The sequence below is a fragment of the Pristiophorus japonicus genome, unplaced genomic scaffold, assembly GCF_044704955.1.
Source record: "Pristiophorus japonicus isolate sPriJap1 unplaced genomic scaffold, sPriJap1.hap1 HAP1_SCAFFOLD_621, whole genome shotgun sequence".
Lineage (NCBI taxonomy): Eukaryota > Metazoa > Chordata > Chondrichthyes > Pristiophoridae > Pristiophorus > Pristiophorus japonicus.
The window spans coordinates 93,068-115,855 of record NW_027254533.1 but is presented as its reverse complement, the minus strand read 5'-3'; the positions used below and the strand labels follow the sequence as shown (position 1 = coordinate 115,855).

Sequence of the window (22,788 nt, the reverse complement as noted above, 5' to 3'; positions counted from 1 at the left end):
AGTTCTTTGCTGTCAGATCCACACTAACCTGGCATTTGCAGAGAGCAAAATTGTGCGCAGTATACTCAGTGTAATATGCAGACCAGAACTGTGCATAATATTGTAAGTGCGATATGGGGACCAGAACCATGCACAGTATTCTAAGTGTGATATGGAGAGCAGAGCTGTGCATACTATTCTAAGTATGATATGGAGAACAGAACTTTACACAGTATTCTAAGTATGAGATGGAAACCAGAATTGTAAACTAAAACCTAAATGTGATAAGGAAACTAGAACTGTGCACAGTATTCTAAGTATTATATGGAGACCAGAACTATGCACAGTACTCTAAGTGTTGTCTAAACAAGTTTCTATACAAGTTGAACATAACTTCTCACCTTATCACAGTTTGCCCTGTATCCCACATCATTAACCTGACATTGTGATGTTCCACAGCGACCCACCACGTCGAACTTCGCAGCAGATTGTGCTGCTCCCCACCTCGGACTCGGTGATGGTTAATTGGCTGCTCAGGGTGTTGGTTCAATTCTTTTTGAGCAATGACGGGTAGGTCTTCAATCCAGTCGTGGTCGGCTCTTTATCTTCCTTCCAGAAAAGGCTGATGATGTCAGGGGAGTCGTCCATCACCAAACAGCCCTACGTGATGGAGCCATCGGTGCTGGGTTGTTCACAGGAGGAGAGCAGGGCGCAGAGGGTGGGGGAGACGGTGTTACTGGGAAGGAATGGCCCATTGAACAAGTTAGACTCTGTAATCCGTGCTTATAAAAGAAATAAACAAATCGAAATTTGACTGCAGAATAAACTAATTCCACCATTTCTCCATCAAAGGCTACACGGGCATTTGAGCTTCTGTCAGTTCTATCGTAAGCACCTGTCAATGCGCTGGTCAGGAACGCACCACTCTATCACCGAGCTCTATCACATTACACAACAAGAACCTTTACACAACTCGTCAATAAAGAAGCCTTCATTGGATCGTGCAATAGCAGAACAGAGACGTGTTCCTGTTATTTCGGCCTGCATTTATTTCTCAATGAGCACCATTTTTTGTCCTTTATTTAATTGCAGTTTGGGGAAATTTGCTCTGTGCACATTGCCTGTGGTGTATCCCTACAAAACAACAGTGACTGCACTTCAAAGGAGCAGCGGAATTCCTGTTTAGGACGTTAGCAAAATACCCTCCAAACTTGCCTACCACATAATTCAACAGGTAGCATTTCCATAGTCTAGTTTCTAAGAAGCATGTTGTAAATGAACCGCGATTGAGACGAATGTCTTCCTTATTTTCTCAGTATTTGAGTGAGAGCGATGTCCTTCAGCGCACTGTGATCTGAGCACTATTCCATTCAATTATATGCATGTCTCTTGAGTAGCCTGCTTCCTGTCACTCCATTCATAATCCGAATAAAATACCATTCCAAAATCCGGTTAATTTGAAGTTTACTTCTTAAATGGCCCGTTTCAATTCCCATTGTTGTTCTTGTTATATAACAATAACATGGACTTGGTTACAGGGAATACAATTTCGAAGTTCGAAAATGATGCAAAACCTGGCAACGTAGCCAATAGTGAGCATGATAGCAGCAGACTCCATGAGAAGACAGATGGACCAGTGAAATAGGTTGGGACATGGCAATTGCAATTAAATGCGAATCATTGAGAAGCGATGCACATTGGGTGGAAGTTGGAGAGGCAGTATAATCTAAATAGTATTGTTTTGAGGGGATGCACGAATAGAGAGATCTGGATGTACATATTCACAAATCTTTGAAGAGGGCAGGGCAAACTGGTAAGGCTGTTAGGAAAGCGTATGGGATACTTGACTTTGTAAATGGGGCATTGACTACAAAAACAAGGCGGTTATGCTAAGCTTACAGATCACGTGTTAGGCCTCAGCTGGACTATTGCGTACAATTTTGTCACCACAATGTAGGAAGGATGTCAAGCCCTTGGGGAGCGTAGGGGGGAGACTTTTACCTGGATGATGCCAGGGATGGGGTCTTCAGTTGTGTGGAGAGATTGGAGAAGCTAGAATATTCTCCTTAGAGCAGAGGTTAAGAGGAGACCTAAGAGAGATATTCAACATTATGTCAGGTTTTGATATACTAAGTCGGGAGAAATTGTTCCGCTGGAAAGTAGGTGGGTAACCAAATGTCGCCGTTTTAAAATAATTGTGAAAAGATCAGAAGGTGAAATTAAGGTGATTTTTTTCACACAGAGGGTTGGTAATTTCAGGAATGCACAAGGCAGTATCTCCAGTACGTCAGGAGGACTCATTTGCACGTTAAACTCTGGGGAGTTGGACTAAATTGGACAGCTCTTTCAGAGCCGGCACAGGCACGATGCCTGAATGGCCTCTTCCAATGCTGTGAGATGCTATCAGTCTACACGAGTCAGTGGGAATAGTTCTTCTAGATTTCATGGAAGGAAACACTTCATATTTTGGACACCTATACCAGATCTATTTTTATTGTTCGTTATAATAAAAGAGGATATTTAAAATAAAGGGATCTTATAAATCTGACGCAAATTAGTCAATCACATGCTGTTAGAAAGGCTTAAATTCATTGCGAATGATGACTTATTGCAGGTTGACTCTCTCTCTTTAAATGTTTCACAGAATTGCAGCTCAGTTACTGTGTGCCTTGTGTTGTGACCCAGGCCAATAGCTGCATCTCGTCACAGTTTGTCCCTGCCTTTAACCTTCTCAGGAAGAATTGGACAACATAATTTTTCTAAACATGAGGTCCCCATGATGGTTATTTGAAGTGGGAGTTTCGATATTCTCTATTTTAATTGTGGAAATAACTTGTAACCTCCCATCAGATCAGAACAGGCGCTGCTTTCTGGAGCGTTATTCACTTCCTGAAACTGTTTGTTCTGAAAGTGAGCTGAGGATCAGGCCAATCATGTTCATTAGTAATCTGATGCTCAAAATGTTCAAACATTAATAACTCATTAAAAATTGAGCAGTTTATCTGCTATCTGTTAGACGCTGATAACGGTGCCGAGAAGACTGCCTGACCAAGCACTCTCAGGTCAGATACAGCACGGATAAGAGAGCAAAGCTCCCGCTATGCTGCCATGTGGGTCAGGACAGGTATAGCAAGTGTTGCACACAGAGTAATATGTTATCTATACTATCCCGTCAAACATTCCCAGCTCAAGTACTGCAGAGATGTGCTACGAAATGTCTCCCCATAAAATGCGTTATCAAATTGACCGATTAATTAAGCACAATTATGACGAGTACAATGAAAAGCTTCCAAAACACTGTCCCATTAAAGCGCACCACCCCTCCAAAGCTCTGATTAAATAGAAGATCATTCTATATTGAAGGACCCAATTAAATTCCACGTCCTTGTAAAGAAAAGGTTAAAGACTGATTAAAGCTATCTCTGCAATGTCCCATCAAGCATTGGCAGATAAGATAACGCACGGGTTAGTTGCAGAGTAAAGCTGTCATATCAAACACTGTCAGGGCAGGTACAACCGGGTTAGAAACTGATTAAAACTCCTTCGACTGTCTCCCCGTGGTGTTTCGGAACTGCTCCTTCTGACTGTCACAATCTGGATTACTGATCTCATCTCTACGGCGACTCCTCAACCTTAAAGTCAATCTTTCCCGTTTCTCACATATACCAGTTTCTTAAATAACTGAATTAGTGACACTGCCCGCAATACAGGATCACAACCCAGAAGGTTTACAACCCGTCAGGAGGACTCCTGATTCTCACCCAGTGAGCAGGCGCACAGAAACAGAACAGACACAAACGGTGCAACAAGGGTGCTCCAGGCAGAGAGAGACCAGTTCAATCTGTTAATTTCAATGAAGCTGTTTGATTTCTAGTTTATTTCTTTTCAATTTCCAACCACCTCAACGCTGCAGATTCTTTGAAATTAATCTGATATTAATTTGAGAGACTCTTCAACATCCAGCCATTTCCCCATCTCTGTCAACTATCTTGTAAACCGTGTAAAAATTAACTTCCCTGAAAGCAAGTATCTGGAAATAATTCACATTCCACGGGAATTTGCTGCCTGTCACACGGGACTCGGTGACAGAGTAAGAATGTCACAATCCAGGAGACATATCCAGTGATACCTAATCAGCCACTGATTTTATATATTTTCATCAGTAAATATAACCTGTAAAATCATCGCGGAAAAACAGGAAATTAATTCACTAAAATCTGCAGCGACACCTTGTCGAACTCAGCACAGCCGAGTTATAAATGTATTGTTTTCTAAATTAATATATGAATGAATTAAACATTATCTCCAACCCTTGAAATTTTGCAATAATTGTAATACTGACCAGTATGCAACACAATTGTAAGGGCTCGCTTATGTTTTAATGAATTAGCACTGATGTTACATTCTAATTTAATGTTCATGTTAGCTGAATATTGAAAATAATCTGAGTGCCAGTCTGGCCCTTCCTCCTCAGAAGCATACCTACCTGGAACTTTTGAAATTAAATTAATGTGCTTGAATTTCAGCCATACAAATACAAGTAATTATTAATAATTCTAAAACCTTTTCTGCCTGATAACTTGTGATATATTATGGTTTACTTAACTTACCATAACAATTAATCAATATTACAATATTAAGCAGCATATTAATACATAACTACTCAGAAATATACCTTATTTTTACTTAAATGGAATCAAATTTGAATAATTGACAATAATCAGGCAGTTCTACTAATGTCCCGCTCTCGACCGACACCTTTTTAAACTCTGCATGTTTCTAATGTAACATAAACTGCGTCTATTCGCAGAGAACATTTCACATGATGGATTTGGGGGTGGTCTAATTTAAATAGTTCTCTGTCCAGCCGGGGTCACAACTCCGATGGGCTGTAAACCGCTTGTTTACTAATGCTGGAATCTCGAGCTGAAATATTCTCCTCAATCTTAAACCCCAAAAATGGTTTTATTAATTAAAATCCATCCTTGCAGTTTGCAGTCAGTAGCAGAGCCTCCGCTACTTAATAACACAGACAATCTTTTAAAGTTCATAGAGACATAGAAAATAGCTGCAGGAGTAGGCCATTCGGCCCTTCGCGCCTGCACCGCCATTCAATGAGTTCATGGCTGAATACTCCAGTTATTCACAAAATGCCCGTAAGTTAATGATTAAATATATACTGCTACTTCTTGAAAATAGTTTCCAGAATGGTCAGTGTAAAACTAGAGGATAACAATTCATTCAGACCATCTGGGGCACTGAAACTGAATGAGCAAATGGAGGAGAGACATTGTTCATCAATTTAATATTAATAAGAATTAAACATAGCTCTCAGATATGATTTGTGCTTTGTCTACCGTTCTATTCCGCATACAGCAGCGTTTTGGGAGATAGGATTTTGTTTTAAATTCAAAATAAGATGAACCTTTTGTAAGTAAATTAATCTGCTTGAATTTCAATGGATTATTTGCTGTCTCCAGCCATACGCAGTCGGAACCTGCCTTGAATTTCAATATAATTACATGAACAATTCTTTGACTGCCAGCGACGCCTGTCTCTCAGCTTTTGTTCTTGCAAAGTGTTCAAGATTAACTTAGTGATAATTCTATCAAACAACACACAATATTGATTCAATAACAAATTTCTGCTACACAGTGAGAATGTCATACCCCGGCAGATATATTAAATTGATAAAATGGAAGTTGCAACACGGCTTTAAGTTATAATTAATTGCACTCAGTCATTCATCTGTGTAAACAAGAGGTAGCAAGTAATTGAACTCCCGACTCAAACTGAACACAGCGGTGGAATCAGTATGTTGTTAATGAAATAATTAAAGGCATAATTAATAACTGTATCCAGCCTCTAAAAGTTTCTGCTTCCCTTAATGGTGCCCAGTGTAGAGCAGGATTTTTGAAGGCGAATAATATTAAGTAAATGAACATTGGACTTATAGCATATTTGAATAACATTCAGAGATATTATTGCATTATAATCGGTTGGTTAATAGTAATTTAATCCAACTACAACCTGAATAAGTTAATTATGTAGATGGCAACTAGTTACATTTCACATATTAATATACCAGCATCGTCAACATAGATTAATAGTTGAATATATAATTATCACTTCAATAATTGTGATGTTAAAATACCTTTCAATAATTTCTGATGTCTAAACCCGTCCTGTTCTTTGCCTACCGACTGTTTTCAAACAGTTTCAAAATACATATCGTGTTTGGATTCGATCAGAAACCTGCTGCTGTCACCGATATTAAACATTGTAGAAACGCCAAACAGCTTCACTAATTTTAGGTATTCTGAGTAACACAGGCACAAACTCTCCTCAGCAGATCAACACTAAATCACATCGCTGAGGGGCGGAATCCCTCGACAGAACCTTTCATGGAGCAGATCCGTAATTCTATAAACCCTTTCAGCAGAATCAAATGTATCATTGCAAAAAATCTCATTACACAATCACCAAACCCGCCTAACACTGAAATAACGAAAGATTGAATTCAACAGAAATATAAAATACTGACAGAGAATTGTGATTGGACGGATCATGTTAAATACATTAATTTTGATATTATAGCGTATTTCAATAATAATTGGTGATATTACTACGTTATAATAATGTTAATTTAAATGTGTTCCAGCTGGAAATATGTTAATTTGTTAGTTCTTAATTACAACTCACGTATTGAATCTGATCATTCGGGAACATTCGGTCAGTAGATGACAATGTAATTTTCATGAAAAAACTTAAAAGATCTTAAGGTTATTTACTGACCTCTAAGCTTTCTGTTTTGTGCCGACAATGTTCTTTTAAACACATTCAAACACAATGTTTGCATTCGATCAGAAAAACTCCAGCAATCAGAGGTCACCAAGATTAAACATTGCAGAAACGTCAAACAGTGTAATGATCATAAGGTATTTAAAGTAACCTCGACACACAGTCTCGTCAGCAAATAAATACCAAATCACATGAACAACATTTTCTGTGGAGAAACAGTTGAATTCTATAATCACTTTGCAGCAGAATCACATTGATAATTGCAAAAAAATCTCAAAACAAAATCCACCGAACCCAAGTTTCAGTGAACGAAATAATTATTAAAATAAACAGAAATATAAAATAAAGACACAAATACAAGTGTTACTGAATCAGTGAATGCTCCTTACCTGCAGTCACCGTCACCATGGTCCCTTGTCCCCAGTAGCCCATTGCGTAACACAGTGAGACACGTTGTGTCAAATACTCCGGCGGACTGTTAACTGTAAAATACAGAGATTAAATTCCACCCAGCTCTAAAAACCCGATTCCGACTATCGTAAGAGTGAATCAGCGAGATAATTCATTTTGTACCGTTCATTATATTTACAAAAATGATTGGAATACTTCTGAAGCATCTGTGCATGTTCAACATGGCAATCAATAGTAATAAAGAAGAAAACTGTTATACATTTAAATATATATATATATATATATATATATATATAACTTATTTCTAATTATTTTTATTTAAGCCTCAGTTCCTTCGACGCTCCTGGCGTGGTAATGGTCGCAGGTTTGAGCAAACTCCCTGTCTGGGGTTTTTGTATGGAGAGCTCGCTCTGTATTGCACCGTGACCCACTCCCGTAGTCCTTCCTTGCACAGTAATAGATGGCGGTGTCTTCGCTCCTCATGTTCTTCATGTCCAACGTGAAGATGTTGTTTGAAGTGTCTTTGGATGCAGTAAATCGGCTCTCAATCCCTGGGACGTTATTGTTGCTCGCTGGAGTGTAGTAGTAAACCAGCCAATCCAGCCCCTGTCCGGGAACCTGGCGGACCCAGTTCATGCCATAGCCGCTAAGATCGAACCCGCTGGTTTACAGGTCAGTCTCAGGGAGCCTCAGGAAATCCTGGTCTTTGCCTCGGGCTGAGTCAACACCACATCCGACTGGACACCAGTAAAAATAATCAAAATACCCCGAGGATCAATCCTCGAGAAATGATTCCTGACTCTGTAAAATTCCATAGAGAGACTATCACTGAGACAGTAACAATGAGAGAATTGGACAATAAAAACGACTCACGGGAAAGTAAAGCCAGCAACAAAACGAAAGCAATCGCCGACCTCATCCACCTGGCAATGTGTGGTGACTGGTTCCGGCAAGAACTCACTGAGCAAACCCACTCCCAGACTGTTGGATTGCGCTCCCAGTGGCCGGCAGCTAAATACCCGGGAGATGGGGGCGAGGTTAAAGGCGCCACCCATTGATTCCCTGATAGAAGCGGTTTCTGTATCCACGTCACTCTTTCCACATCACCAACAGAATGGACTCACAACTGGACTGTAAATTAAATCCCTTTATTCCTCACTCTTTCACAGGGGATGTAAATCTTTGAGATTGAATTACATTATCAGGATCTAAACACACGGCCAGTTTGTGCTTTTACATCTCCCGCTATCTATCCATGCAACTGTACCAGTAAAGTATCCCCTATAATCTGAATTGATATCACTCTATGTACCCGAGTGCGGTAGATGGGTAATGTGATTCTATTTACAGTGTACTTGGCTGAAGCTACACTTTTGTTCTGGAGATGAGATCATACTCCTCACATTATACAATTGTCTCTCACTGCATTTCACTAACTGCCCCTGAGTCTGTGATTCTAAGGCAGCCGTTTAGCTGTAAAATTTAGCTGTAAAATAAGTCCGCTTGTCTGATGATTAAGGAGTGAGTTGACGAAGACACATAAGAAAGTGGGGCCCGCCCGCTTCAGACCAGCGTTTTATGAGAGAAGCTGGTGAATCAGAATCGATAATGTGATCAGCAAACCTCGACATCCAAATCCTTGCAGCTAACTTTAATAGCGACCGAATGTGTAACAGACATGGGTAACAGGAACACGGTCTATCAGGACATAGTGATATGTTACAGAATATCACAGGAATAAATGCTTCATCTCCAGCAGAAACAGATCACAATCTGGGCCTTTCACCACCCACTGGTAGCCGGGCTGTGAGAGGGCTTGTTCAGCGATCCAAATCAGTTCAAATTACACTGCACACTGCGCGGCTACTGATCACGAATAATGGAGACATTAGTTTAGACCAGGCGCAAAATTCTGTGAGAATATTAAAGAAGTGCAGCTGGCACTTCTCTGTGAGAATATTCAAGGCACTTCAACCTGTTTTAGTTACTTTGCGAATCCCACTCATCTCATTACAGTGTGGGGTGAGGACATTAAACCTCTCTCCAGCACTTCATGCTGTACTGAATAAATCGACTGAAAGATTTAGAATGGTCTTTATTTGGAAATAGTTTTCATTAGGTACTGTGTGTATCAATTCATTATTTTCCGATCCTGTTTTGTAATATTGTGAGCATGCAATTTACGTAAAATCATTCTTGAGATGTTATACGATGTAAAATGTTTCTTATTTTAAAAGTTCGACTGAATAATGTAATATTTAAATAGTTAAATACCATCTTTCTCTCATTCTTGTTCACGCTAATCTGACCCGCACAATATTTGGCAGTAACCCAACCGACTGCCGTCAGCGAGCCTCGAACACCAGTGTCATTTTCAGGAAGCATCTGGGGTTCTGTGCACTCCATCAAAGGTCAGTTTTCTCTCTACTGACCGCATGCCTGGAAGCCAACTTCAAAACATTTACGTTGTGAAAAGACCTATTTATATACACATCTACCCAATAACAGAACTGGTGTTAAGTAAAATTTTTTCGTTGTGTAAATGTGTGTAGCTATTCACATATTGCAGGAAAGGAAATATATCCAAAGTCTCAGACGTCATGTCATTAGCAGCAGTCAGCTGGAGTATCAGTACTGCACATAACCCTGTAATAGATAGATAGATAGATAGATAAATAGATAGATAGATAGATAGATAGATAGATAGATAGATAGAAAGATAGATAGATAGATAGATAGATAGATAGATAGATAGATAGATAGATAGATAGATAGATAGATAGATAGATAGATAGATAGAAAGATAGATAGATAGATAGATAGATAGATAGATAGATAGATAGATAGATCGATAGATCGATAGATCGATAGATCGATAGATAGATAGATAGATAGATAGATAGATAGATAGATAGATAGATAGATAGATAGATAGATAGATAGATAGATAGATAGATAAACAGATAGATAGAAAGAGGGATCCCACAAGGATCAGTGCTGGGTCCACTATTGTTCACAACTTATATTAACAATTTAGATTTTGGAGTCAAACACACAATATCTAAATTTTACCAATGCACTTGGGGCGGGCGGGTCGGCGTTTAAATACTGTGGAACACTGCAACTAATTAAAAGAATACACGGACTGACGAATTAATTTCAACACAGACAAGTATGAGTTATTACAGTTTGGTGAGAAAAATAAGGAGGTCACTTATCACGTTTAAAATAAGAATCTATGTGGGATGGAGGAACACAGGTCTCTGAGAATGCAAATACACACATCACTAAAGGTAGCGACGCAGGTTAATAATGCTATAAAAAGAAGAACATCTACACTCGGGTTTATTTCTAGAGGGATAGAATTGAAACGTGAAATAGTTATGCTAAACATGGTTAGACCACACTTGACGTACTTTGTATAATTGACCAATCCCCCGCCATTTCCCTGAAGCCCTGCATATGTTTCCATTAAGATATGTGGATAGTGCAGGGAAGGGGAGTTGAGGTAGAAGAGCAGCCATGATCCCGTTGAATGACGGAACAGGCTCGCTGAATCATATGGCCTACTCCTGCTCCCAATTCTTATGTTCTTATGTTGTGATTTCCGAGGAAATATGGACATTAAATACTCAATCTCTCCTGATAGAACAGCCTCACGCCCCCGCCGCCGTCCCAGGAATCAGATCAGTCTGATGAACCTGAGATGCACTCCCTCCAAGGCAAGTGCATCCTTCCTTAGATAAGGAGAACAAAACTGTACACGATACACCAGGTGTAGTCTCAGCAGGGCCCTATATAAGTGCATGAAGGCTTCTTTTTTCTAATACTCCAATCCCTTTGCAATAAAATGTTGCTTACCATTTGCTTTCCTAATTGCTCACTTTGGCTCCATGTTAGCTTTCTGTGATTCGTGTACAAGGCCATCCAGGTCTTTCTGAATAACAATATTACCCAGTTTCTCAGCAGTCAAAACATTTTCTGCGGCTCTATTTGTCCTACCAAAGTGCGTAACTTCACACTTCTCCACATTATACTCAAACTGCCATGTTCATGCCCACTCACTTAACCTGTCAATATCCCTTTGCAGCCTCCTTACTACTTCCTCACTGTTTACTGTCCTATCTACCTTTGTATTGTAAAGTACGCTAATTTAAGTCATCTTTCTATACACGTGTAGAAGCTCTAACAATCTGTTTGTAGATTTTGATAGCTTATTTAATTTTATATTTTCTCCCATATTATCAGTTGCATGTGCATCTTTTGCAGAATTCCAAAATCTTCCCAATTTTTGGGCTTACTACTCTTTTTGTCAACATTCCATGGCTGTTAATTTAATCTAATACTATCTTTAACTTCCCTTGTTAGCCACGGTTGCACCATTTTTCCTGTGAGGTTTTTATTCATTATGGAAGTTTATCTAATCTGACCGCTCTGTATGATGAGCTGAAGGTGAATTTGCAATAATAATTTTGCTAATTCCGCCCTTGATACTTCCTGATCATCTGCACCTCTTGTGGTTTGTTCTAAAAAAAATCATCTGGGTAAACGTTCAAGCAAGTTATTGTTGTGGGTGTTATGAATCATGTTTGAAGTAAGCTCTGGAGCTTGCAGTAGATGTCGTTTATCAGCAGGTGGCGACAATGATCATATTGATACATGAGTCATGTGGAGACGGATGTTGCTGAGCATTTCAGTCACCGTCCATTTTGTCAAAACAAGTAAAACAATATAATTAATGCTTCTCAGTCACTCAAATTTGAAGGGAGCATGTATCCTTAGAAATAATCTGAAGGGCAAATAAAGATTGAATTTTTTTCAATCCAAATTTTAAGAAGATTGTCGGGCTCTTGTCGAGGATGCAGAGGAGATTGGTGCAAGGCATGAGGGAGTTCAGTTTTCTGGAGACGAGAGAGGATGGGTTTATTCTTATTATAGCAAGGAATGCTTAGGGGAGAATTAACAGATGTTTTCAAAATTGTGAAGGGGTTTCATTGAGTTGATAGTAAGGTGGGGATTCTATCGGCAGGTCTATCGGTAACCAGAACACAAAGATTAAGATGAATGAAAAAATAAATCCAGACGGGAGATAAGGAGATTTTTTATGCAGCGAGTTGTAATAACCTGGAATGTAGTGTCTGAAAGGGTGATGGCAGCAAATTTAATTATAACTTTCAAATAGGGAAATCAATATATATTTGAAAAGGAAAGATGATCTGGTGTAATAAAAAGAGAGACAGTGTCGAAGATAATATAAACAGTGACAATGCCTGGCGTATTATAAGAAGAGACAGGGTCTCGTGTGATATAAACTGAGACAGTGTCTATTGGAATATAAACAGAGACAGAGTCTAGTGTAATACAAACAAAGATAGGGTCTAGTGAAATATAAACAAGGATAGTGTCAGAAAGATTATAAACAAAGATAGTGTCTGGTGTAATATAAACAGAGACATGGTCTAGTGTAATATAAACAGAGAGAGGGTCTAGTGTAATATAAACAGAGACAGATTCTAATGTAGTATAAACAGAGACAGTGTCTAGTATATTATAAACAGAGACAGGGTCTAGTGTAATATAAACAGGGATAGTGTCTGGAAGAATATAAACAGAGACAGGGTCTTGTGTGATATTAACAGAGACCGGGTCCAGTGTAATATAAATAGAGACAGGGTCTAGAGTAAAATAAACAGAGACCGGGTCTAGTGTAGTATAAACAGAGACAGGGTCTAGTGTATTATAAACAGAGACAGGGTCTAGTGTAATATAAACAGGGATAGTGTCAGAAAGAATATAAACAGAGGCAGTGTCTGGTGTAATATAAACAGAGACAGGGTCTAATGTAGTATAAACAGAGACAGTGTCTAGTATATTATAAACAGAGACAGGGTCTAGTGTATTATAAACAGAGACAGCGTCTAGTGTAATATAAACAGGGATAGTGTCTGGAAGAATATAAACAGAGACAGGGTCTTGTGTGATATGAACAGAGACCGGGTCCAGTGTAATATAAATAGATACAGGGTCTGGAGTAAAATAAACAGAGACAGGGTCTAGTGTAGTACAAACAGAGACAGGGTCTAGTGTATTATAAACAGAGACAAGGTCAAGTGTAATATAAACAGGGATAGTGCCTGGAAGAATAAAAACAGAGACAGGGTCTAGTGTAATATAAACAGAGACAGGGTCTAGTGTAATACAAACAGAGACAGGGTCTAGTGTAATATAAACAGGGATAGTGTCAGAAAGAATATAACAGAGGCAGTGTCTGGTGTAATATAAACAGAGACATGGTCTAGTGTAATATAAACAGAGACAGGGTCTAGTGTAATACAAACAGAGACAGGGTCTAGTATAACATAAACAGGGATAGTGTCAGAAAGAATATAAACAGAGGCAGTGTCTGGTGTAATATAAACAGAGACATGGTCTAGTGTAATATAAACAGAGACAGGGTCTAGTTTAATATAAACTGAGACAGGGTTGAGTCCAATATAAACAGGGATAGTGTTAAGAAGAATATAGACAGAGACAGTGTCTAGTGTAATATAAACAGAGGCAGGGTCTAGTGTATTATAAACAGAGACAGGGTCTAGTGTAATATAAACAGGGATAGTGTCTGGAAGAATATAAACAAAGACAGGGTCTAGTGTAATATAAACAGAGACAGAGTCTAGTGTAATACAAACAGAGACAGGGTCTAGTGTAATATAAACAGGGATAGTGTCAGAAAGAATATAAACAGTGGCAGTGTCTGGTGTAATATAAACAGAGACATGGTCTAGTGTAACAAAAACAGAGGCAGCGTCTAGTTTAATATAAACAGAGACAGGGTCGAGTCCAATATAAACAGGGATAGTGTTAAGAAGAATATAGACACAGACAGTGTCTAGTGTAATATAAACAGAGACAGGGTCTAGTTTAATATAAACGGAGACAGGGTCTAGTGTAATATGAAGAGAGATAGGGTCTAGTGTAAAATAAACAGAGACAGGAGCTAGTTTAATATAAACAGAGACAGGGTCCAGTATAATATGAACTGGAAGAGGGTCTAGTGTAATGTAAACAGAGGCAGGGTCTAGTGTAATATAAACAGAGACAGTGTCTAGTACAATATAAACAGAGACAGGGTCTAGTGTAATATAAACAGAGACAGAGTCTAGTGTAATATAAACAGGGATAGTGTCTGGAACAATATAAACAGAGACAGGGTCTAGTGTAATATAAGCAGAGACAGGGTCTAGTTTAATATAAACAGAAACATGGTCCAGTGTAATATAAACAGAGACAGGGTCTAGTCGAATATAAACAGAGACAGGGTCTAGACTAATATAAATAGAGACAGTCTCTAGTGTAATATGAATTGGGAGTGGGTCTAATGTAATGTAAACAGAGGCAGGGTCTAGTGTAATATAAACAGAGACAGGGTCTAGTACAATATAAACAGAGACAGTGTCTAGTGTAATATAAACTGGGACAGGGTCTAGTGTAATATAAACAGAGACAGGGTCTAGTGTAATAAAAACAGAGACAGAGTCTACTGTAATATAAACAGAGGCAGGGTCTAGTGCAATATAAACTGGGACAGGGTCCAGAATAAAATAAACACCGACAGGGTCCATTATAATATAAACAGAGACAGGGTCGAGACTAATATAAACAGAGACAGTGTCTAGTGTAATATAAACTGGGACAGAGTCTAGTGCAATATAAACAGAGACAGGGTCTGGTACAATATAAACAGAGACAGGGACACGGGTAATATAAACAGAGACAGGGTCCCGTGTAATATTAACAGGGACAGGGTCTTAAGAGAGCCAGGTTCTAGTGTAATATTAGATAGAAGTACAGATAGATGGATAGAAGTACGAATCGACGGACGGACGGACAGACGAATGGACCGACCGACCGAACGACAGACAGATAGACAGTCAGACAGACATGAAGATTCGCATGGCTGGAATGTTACCATCAAATTATTCCAGGCATTCTATATGTTTAAATTACTCTGGACCCTGTTTAATTATAACTACACTCGATCATCTCTCTTTTCGGATTGCACAAGGCCCTGTCTCAGTTATTACTGCACAAGTCTCGGGATCAATTTTATTACTGTGGATACTGTCTCAGTCACACTGCACTAGACCGTGTCTCTGCTTATATTATGCTCGGCTCTGTATCAGTTATCACAGTACTGGACCCTCCGTTATAATACATTAGACCCATTCTCAGTTACTACTGAACTAGACGCTGTCTCTGTTTATATGACCGTACACCATGTTTCTGTCAATATTTCACTAGTTCATGTCTCTCTTTATATTACACTCGATATGTCTCAGTTTATATTGCACTAGAAAATGTCAATGTTTCTACTACAATATCTCATGTATTAGTTAGTATTAGAGCACGTTATCCTTTGTTATATTATGTTGGACCCTGTCACTATTTATATTATACTATCCCCTGTCTCTTTATAATAGATTGGTCCTGTCTCTGGTTATATTACACTAGACCCTGTCTCTATTTATATTACACTCGACCCTGTCTCTATTTATATTACACTAGGCCCTGTCTCTGTTTATATTATACTAGACTCTGTATTTTTTACATTACACTAGACACTGTCTCTGTTTATATTACACTAGACACTGTCTCTGTTTATATTACACTAGACCCTGCACTTTTTATATTACACTAGATATCGTCTCTGTTTATATTACACTAGCCACTTTATTTTCTATATTACACTAGACACTGTCTCTGTTTATATTACACTAGGCCATGTCTCTGTTTATATTACACTAGACGCTGTGTGTTTTTATTTTATACTGGTCCCTGTCATTGTAGATATTACACTATATCCTCTCTCTGTCTATATTATACTTGGACATGTCTCGGTTATTACTGCACTAGACCCTGGGGTATAGATGTGTCTATATAGGTCAAATCGAGCAATCCATTTGGCTGAGGGTCAGACGTCGCACCGATGAAGCTATGGCGACCAAATCACGTCCATGACGCTGCTTTGTTGTAAACAATGAGGTCACCCATTGTTTACGTGTTGCTGACGTGATGATGTCAAAGAGGTAAACACGAAATGCAATATACAGGAAGTTGCACTGACAAAAACAATTTTCTGCGATAGTGATGTCACACTGTGCCATCAAACATTCCCAGGGCAGGGACAGCGCGGGTCTATGCAAAGAAAAGCTCCCTCGATGCTGTCCCATCAAACACTCCCAGCTCAGGTACAGCACGATTCGAAAAACAATAAAGCTCCCTCTACACCGTCACATCAAACGCTCCCAGGGCAGGTACAGCACGGGTAAGCTATAGAGTAAAGCCCCCTCTACACCGTCCCATCAAACTCTTCCAGAGCAGGTACATCACTGGTCTATGCAGAGAAAAGCTCCCTCGAAACCGTCCCATTAAACACTCGCAGGGCAGGTACAGCACGTAGTTAGATGCAGAGTAAAGTTCCCGCTACAGAGTCACATCAAACACCCAAGATCATTGAGTTCACATGATATATTTTATTATAAAGCTGCCTCTCCGCACACCCACCAATTTGGTTTGAGGCCTGGAAATAGACCTTAGAGAATATTTTTGTTTGACATTGACTTCTTATTGTGAGGTAAAAATAATGACGCATTCTTTAGAGGCAAGGCAAAAGGTGGGGATAGTAGAGAGAGGCAGAGAGGGAGGGGATACAGAGAATTGCCACGAATACATTTGAGCTGTCACTATATACATTGACTAGAATCTTTCCCTATTCTGGCCGCGGATAACATCGTTGATTTGTTCACCAATAACTGAAAATAAATATCCCAAACATCAATTGTTGCTGGAATCCGTTGAGACATTAGCGTTTCTTTCTCTGTTTATTTCTATTCTGTCGTTCACTATTCTAATCTGGGACTTCTATTTCTGCGTTTATTTACATAAACACCTCACAGGTTTCCATGAAGTGTTCATGGCAGCAAAAGCAGATCCACAAAGTCATTTACTGATTAGTTTTAACTCACAGCACGGGTTTATTTTATGAATATTGGTAGTTGGTACAAAGAAATGGAAATATCTCCAGCTGTGACATCGGTTTTTGGTTTGTTCAATTAGAAGAGATGTGATTTATATCAAAGGGAACATATTAAAATTAATAATTCAATTCTGAAAATTCTGCTACCAATGTCAATGGAATCTCGCTGAACAGATCAGTAATTCACTGGATGTCCATTTAGCGTAAGATTCCAGCCACTTAAAATAAACAAGTTAAAACAGCGAACAGAGGAGTCACCCATTGCAACGTGTATTTTAAATGTTGACGTTTAGAAATAACTTTCACGACTTTCACGTCCTCAGAATGTCCAAAAGTGCTTTATAATGAAGTACGTTTGAAGTGTAGTCACTTTTGTAATGCAGGAAACGTGGAGTCAAATTGCACACAGAAAGCTCCCACAAACATAATGTGATAATAATACAGAATCTGTTCTTTAGCGATGCTGGTTAATGGATAAGTATGTGTCATGGACTTCGGGGTGAACTCCCCTGCTATTTAAAATTGTGCCATTCAATCTCTTACATCCAACTGTAAGCGAAGACTCAGCAGATGTAACGTCTCATCCGAAAGACTGCTCCACCGTCAATATAGCCCCCCCTCCCCTTCTCCTTCGGTACTGGTACCGGGAGTGCCAGCCGAGATTATGTGCTCAGTCTGTGGAGAGGGGTTGAGAACCCACAGCCTTCTCACTCAGAGGTGAGAGTGATCCCATTGTACCGGGGCTTTAGCACGTCACAGCTTAATTTTTTAGATGTTGTCATTTAGTTCAGAGTGTCCAAAGTTCAGTGCCTGAGACGAGTCTTACACAATCGGTTTAATTCCTGGGGATAATGCTCTTATCTTGCCTGGGATGATATTCTGGCACTGTTGTAAAATGGGATCAAATCTTAGCGAATCCTCATCTGGATGTTCATGAGGTGCATCAGTAGAACAGCTGGAAACTGGGACGGTGCTCCTTATATCCGAGAATGTTAAGGCAGATTTAATAGTGGCGATCAAAATTATGAGGAGTTTTAATCAAGTAAATAGTTAGAAAACTTTACCACTGGTAGGACGGACAGTAACCACAAGCCGGAGATTTAAAATGTATTACTGCACTAGACCCTGTCTCTGCTGAGATTACACTAGACCCTGTCCCTACTTACATTGCACTAGACCCTGTCTCCGTTTACATTACACGAGACCCTGTCTCTATTTATATTACAGTCGCTTAAACAAAGGGGACTACAGTGGGATGATGGCAGAGTTGTCTAAAGTAGACTGGAAACGCAGACTAAATGGTGGCACAATTGAGGAACAGTGGAGGACGTTTAAGGAGCTATTTCATAATGCTCAACAAAAATATATTCCAGTGAAAAAGAAGGGCGGTTAGAGAAGGGATAACCAGCCGTGGATAACCAAGGAAATAAAGGAGAGTATCAAATTAAAAACCAATGCGTATAAGGTGGCCAATGTTAGTGGGAAACTAGAAGATTGGGAAAATTTTAATCGACAGCAAAGAATGATTAAGAGAACAATAAAGAATGGAAAGATAGATTACGAAAGTAAATTTGCGCAACACATAAAAACAGATAGTAAAAGCTTTTACCGATATATAAAACGGAAAAGAGTGACTACAGTAAATGTTGGTCCCTCAGAAGATGAGAAGGGGGATTTAATACTGGGAAATGTGGAAATGGCTGAGACCCTAAACAATTATTTTGCTTCGGTCTTCACAATGGAAGACACAAAAACCATTGCAGAAATTGATGGTCACGGGAACGTGAGAAGGGAGGACCTTGAGATAATCACTATCACAACGGGGGTAGTGCTGGATAGGCTAATGGGACTCAAGGTAGACAAGTCCCCTGGTCCTGATGAAATGCATCCCAGGGTATTAAAAGAGATGGCAGAAGTTATAGCAGATGCATTCGTTATAATCTACCAAAATTCTCTGGACTCTGGGGAGGTCCAGCGGATTGGAAAGCAGCTAATGTAACGCCTCTGTTTAACAAAGGGGGCAGACAAAAGGCAAGTAACTATAGGCCGGTTAGTTTAACATCTGTAGTGGGAAAATGCTTGAAGCTCTCATTAAGGAAGGAATAGCGGGACATCTAGAAAGGAATAGTGCAATAAAGCAGACGCAACATGGATTCATGAAGGGGAAATCAAGTTTAACTAATTTACTGGAATTCTTTGAGGAGAAATGAGCATGGTGAATACCGATGAATGTGGTGTATTTAGATTTCCAAAAGGCATTCGATAAGGTGCCACACAAAAGGTTACTGCAGAAGATCAAATTACGTGGAGTCAGAGGAAATGTATTAGCATGGATTGAGAATTGGCTGGCTAACAGAAAGCAGAGAGTCGGGATAAATGGGTCCTTTTCGGGTTGGAAACCGGTGGTTAGTGGTGTGCCACAGGGATCGGTGCTGGGACCACAACTGTTTACAATATGCATAGATGACCTGGAGGAGGGGACAGATTCAATCAAGTTAGTCAGATATGACCTTCCCTGAACAAATCCGTGCGGACTGTTCCTGATTAATCCATGTCTTTCCAAATAAAGATTTATCCTGTCATTCAGGATTTTTCCAAAAAAAATTACCACCACTGAGGTTAGGCTGACTGGCCTTTAATAAATCGATCTATCCTTGTCTCCCTTTTTAAACAAAGGTTAAACATCAGAGGTCCTTCAGTCCTCTGGCACCACACCTGTAGCCAGTGTGGATTGGAAAATGATGGTCAGAGCCTCTGCTATTTCCTCTTTTGCTTCGCTTAACAGCCTGAAATACATTTCATCTGGGCCTGGGGATTTATCCACTTTCAAAGCTGCTAAGTCCCTTAATACTTCTTCTCCAACTATGTTTACCTCGTCCAATATTTCACACTCATCCCTCATTGCAAAATCTGCATCGCCCCTCTCTTTTGTGAAAACAAATGCAGGTTATTTATTAAGAATTATATTCACATCTTCTGCTTCCACACACAGATTTCCTTTGTGGTCTCTAATAGGCCCCATTCTTTCTCTAGTTATCCTCTTAATGTATTTATAATGTCTACCTGTCCTGAAACCTTCATGGGTCTGTGGATATGCACTTCTAGGTCTCTTTATTCATCTACACTTCTCAGTATCCTACGATTCATTGTGTATTCCCTTGTCTTGTTAGCCCACCCAAATGCAAGACCTCACACTTCCGCGGATTGAAGTCCACTTGCTACTATTCTGCCCACCTGATCAGTCCATTGACATCTTCCTGCAGTCTATAACATTCTTCTTCATTATCAAACACAAGGCCAATTTGTGTGTCATCTGCATACTTCCTCATCATACCCTATAGATTGAAGTCCAAATTATTGATAAAAAAGGGACCTAGTAGTGAGCCCTATGGATTCCCCACTGGAGACAGCCTTCCAGTCTCAAAAACACCCATCAACCATTAACCTTTGCTTCCTGACTCTGAGCCAATTTTGGATCCAACTTGCCACTTTGCCTCGTATCCCAATTGCTTATACTTTTGTGACCAGTCTGCCTTGTGGGACTTTATCAAAATCGCTGCTAGAATTCATATACACATATTCAAATGCACTGCCCTCATTAAATTTTTTGAGGGGCTATATCGGAGAGTCAATCGGTAGACAGACCCGGCTTTCCCTTAACAAATCCATGCTGACTGTCCTTGATTAATCCGTGTCTTCCCAAATGAAGATTTATCCTATCCCTCAGCATTTTATCCAAAAATTTTCCCACCAACGAGCTGAGGCTCTCCCAGCTTGTAGAGGATCTAGGTCCCAGCTTTTTTCAGGTGCATCCCGACTGGCTTGTCCAGGTCCCACCGCCCCCAGAAACAGTCGCAATACCACAGGAATTTAAAGTCTTCCCTCCTGCATCGTCTCAAGCCACATATTCACCTGCTCGATCCTCCTATTTCTGTACTCACTAGCACGTGGTACTTGGAGTAATCTGGAGATTACTACTTTTGAGATCCTGTTTTTTAGTCTCCTTTCCAGCTCCCTTAAAACTGCTTGAAGGACGTCATCCCTCTTTCGACCTTTGTCATTGCTGACAATATAGACCACGACTTCTGCTATTCACCCCCTCCCCCCCGTTCCCTCACAATGTCCTGCACCCTTTCAGTGACAAACCTTGACCCTGGAACCAGGGAGGCAATAACTATCCTGCAGTCACGTCTGCAGCCTCCAAACGTCCTTATTACTAGGGGGATCAAGGGGTATGGCGAGAAAGCAGGAATGGGGTACTGAAGTTGCATGTTCAGCCATGAACTCATTGAATGGCGGTGCAGGCTGTAAGGGCCAAATGGCCTAGTCCTGCACCTATTTTCTATGTTTCTATGTCTGTCTATTCCCCATGTATCAAATGACCTACCACTATTGCTCTTCCACTCTTCTTCCTTCCCTTCTGTACAGCTGAGCCACCCATGGTTCCATGGACTTGGCACTGGCTTCACTCCCCAGAGCAACCATCATGCTCCTCATTAACCAGAACTGAAAAGCGGTTAATGAGTCAGGCGATTCCTGTCCTACATGCCAGTTCCTCCTTGTCTGTCTGACGATCTTCCATTCCCTCTATGCCTGCACAATTTTAAGCTGCTGGGTGACTACCTCCTGAAATACGTTATTCTCGAAGCTCTCAGCCCCGCGGATAGACTGCATTGACGCTAGCAACTGCTCAAGCTCCGAAACCCGGTGCTCAAAATGCACCCCTATGATAAGGAATCTATATGGGTAGAGCTGCAGAACACCAAAGGGCAATACACGTTAGTGGGAGTTGTGTACCGACATCCAGACAGTAGTAGTGATGTTGGGGAGGGCATCAAACAGGCAATTAGGGAGCTGGCGACACTTCGCGCAACGTGGTCATCCAGATGTTCCCACATGGCCCAGTATGTGTATTCCATGGGACTGTGCTGCCTGACCAGGATGTACATTCCATGGGACTGAGCTGCCTGCCCAGGATGTGCATTGCATGGGACTGAGCTGCCTGCCCAGGATGTGCATTCCGTGGGATTGAGCTTCCCTGCCCAGGATGTGCATTCCGTGGGATTGAGCTTCCCTGCCCAGGTAGTACATTCCTTGGGACTGAGCTGCCTGCCCAGGATGTGCATTCCATGGGACTGAGCTGACTGCCCAGGATGTGCATTCCAACCGACTGTGCTGCCTGCCCAAGATATAAATTCTCTACAGACAGTTCTAGTTTCTCTGGAACATTCTTTACTCTCTTGCTTATCCTAAGCTGTATAATTAGTCCACTCCACTGCTCTGCCTCATAACCCTGCAAATCTTTGCAACTCAAATATTTATCTCTTTTGCACGTAAAGAGTGAATCTGCCTCCACCACCCTTACAGGCAGTGCGTTCCAGGCCATAACATTTCGCTACTGAATGTTTTTCGCTCTTGTGGCATCTGGTTCATTTGCCAATCATGTTAAATCGGTGTCCTCTGGCTACCGAGCCGTCTGACACTGAAAATGTTTTCCTTCATTAAGAGGGTTGGTGGGCTGGAGGAGGTTACAGAGATAGGGAGTGGCGAGGTGTTGGCGG

General features: G+C 40.3%; 1 pseudogene; it reads right to left on the bottom strand.

The window, feature by feature from the left end:
• Nucleotides 1–525: 525 nt before the first annotated feature.
• The window catches only part of LOC139255695 (Ig heavy chain Mem5-like), a 63,447-nt pseudogene continuing 41,184 nt past the window's right edge, over nucleotides 526–22,788 (bottom strand).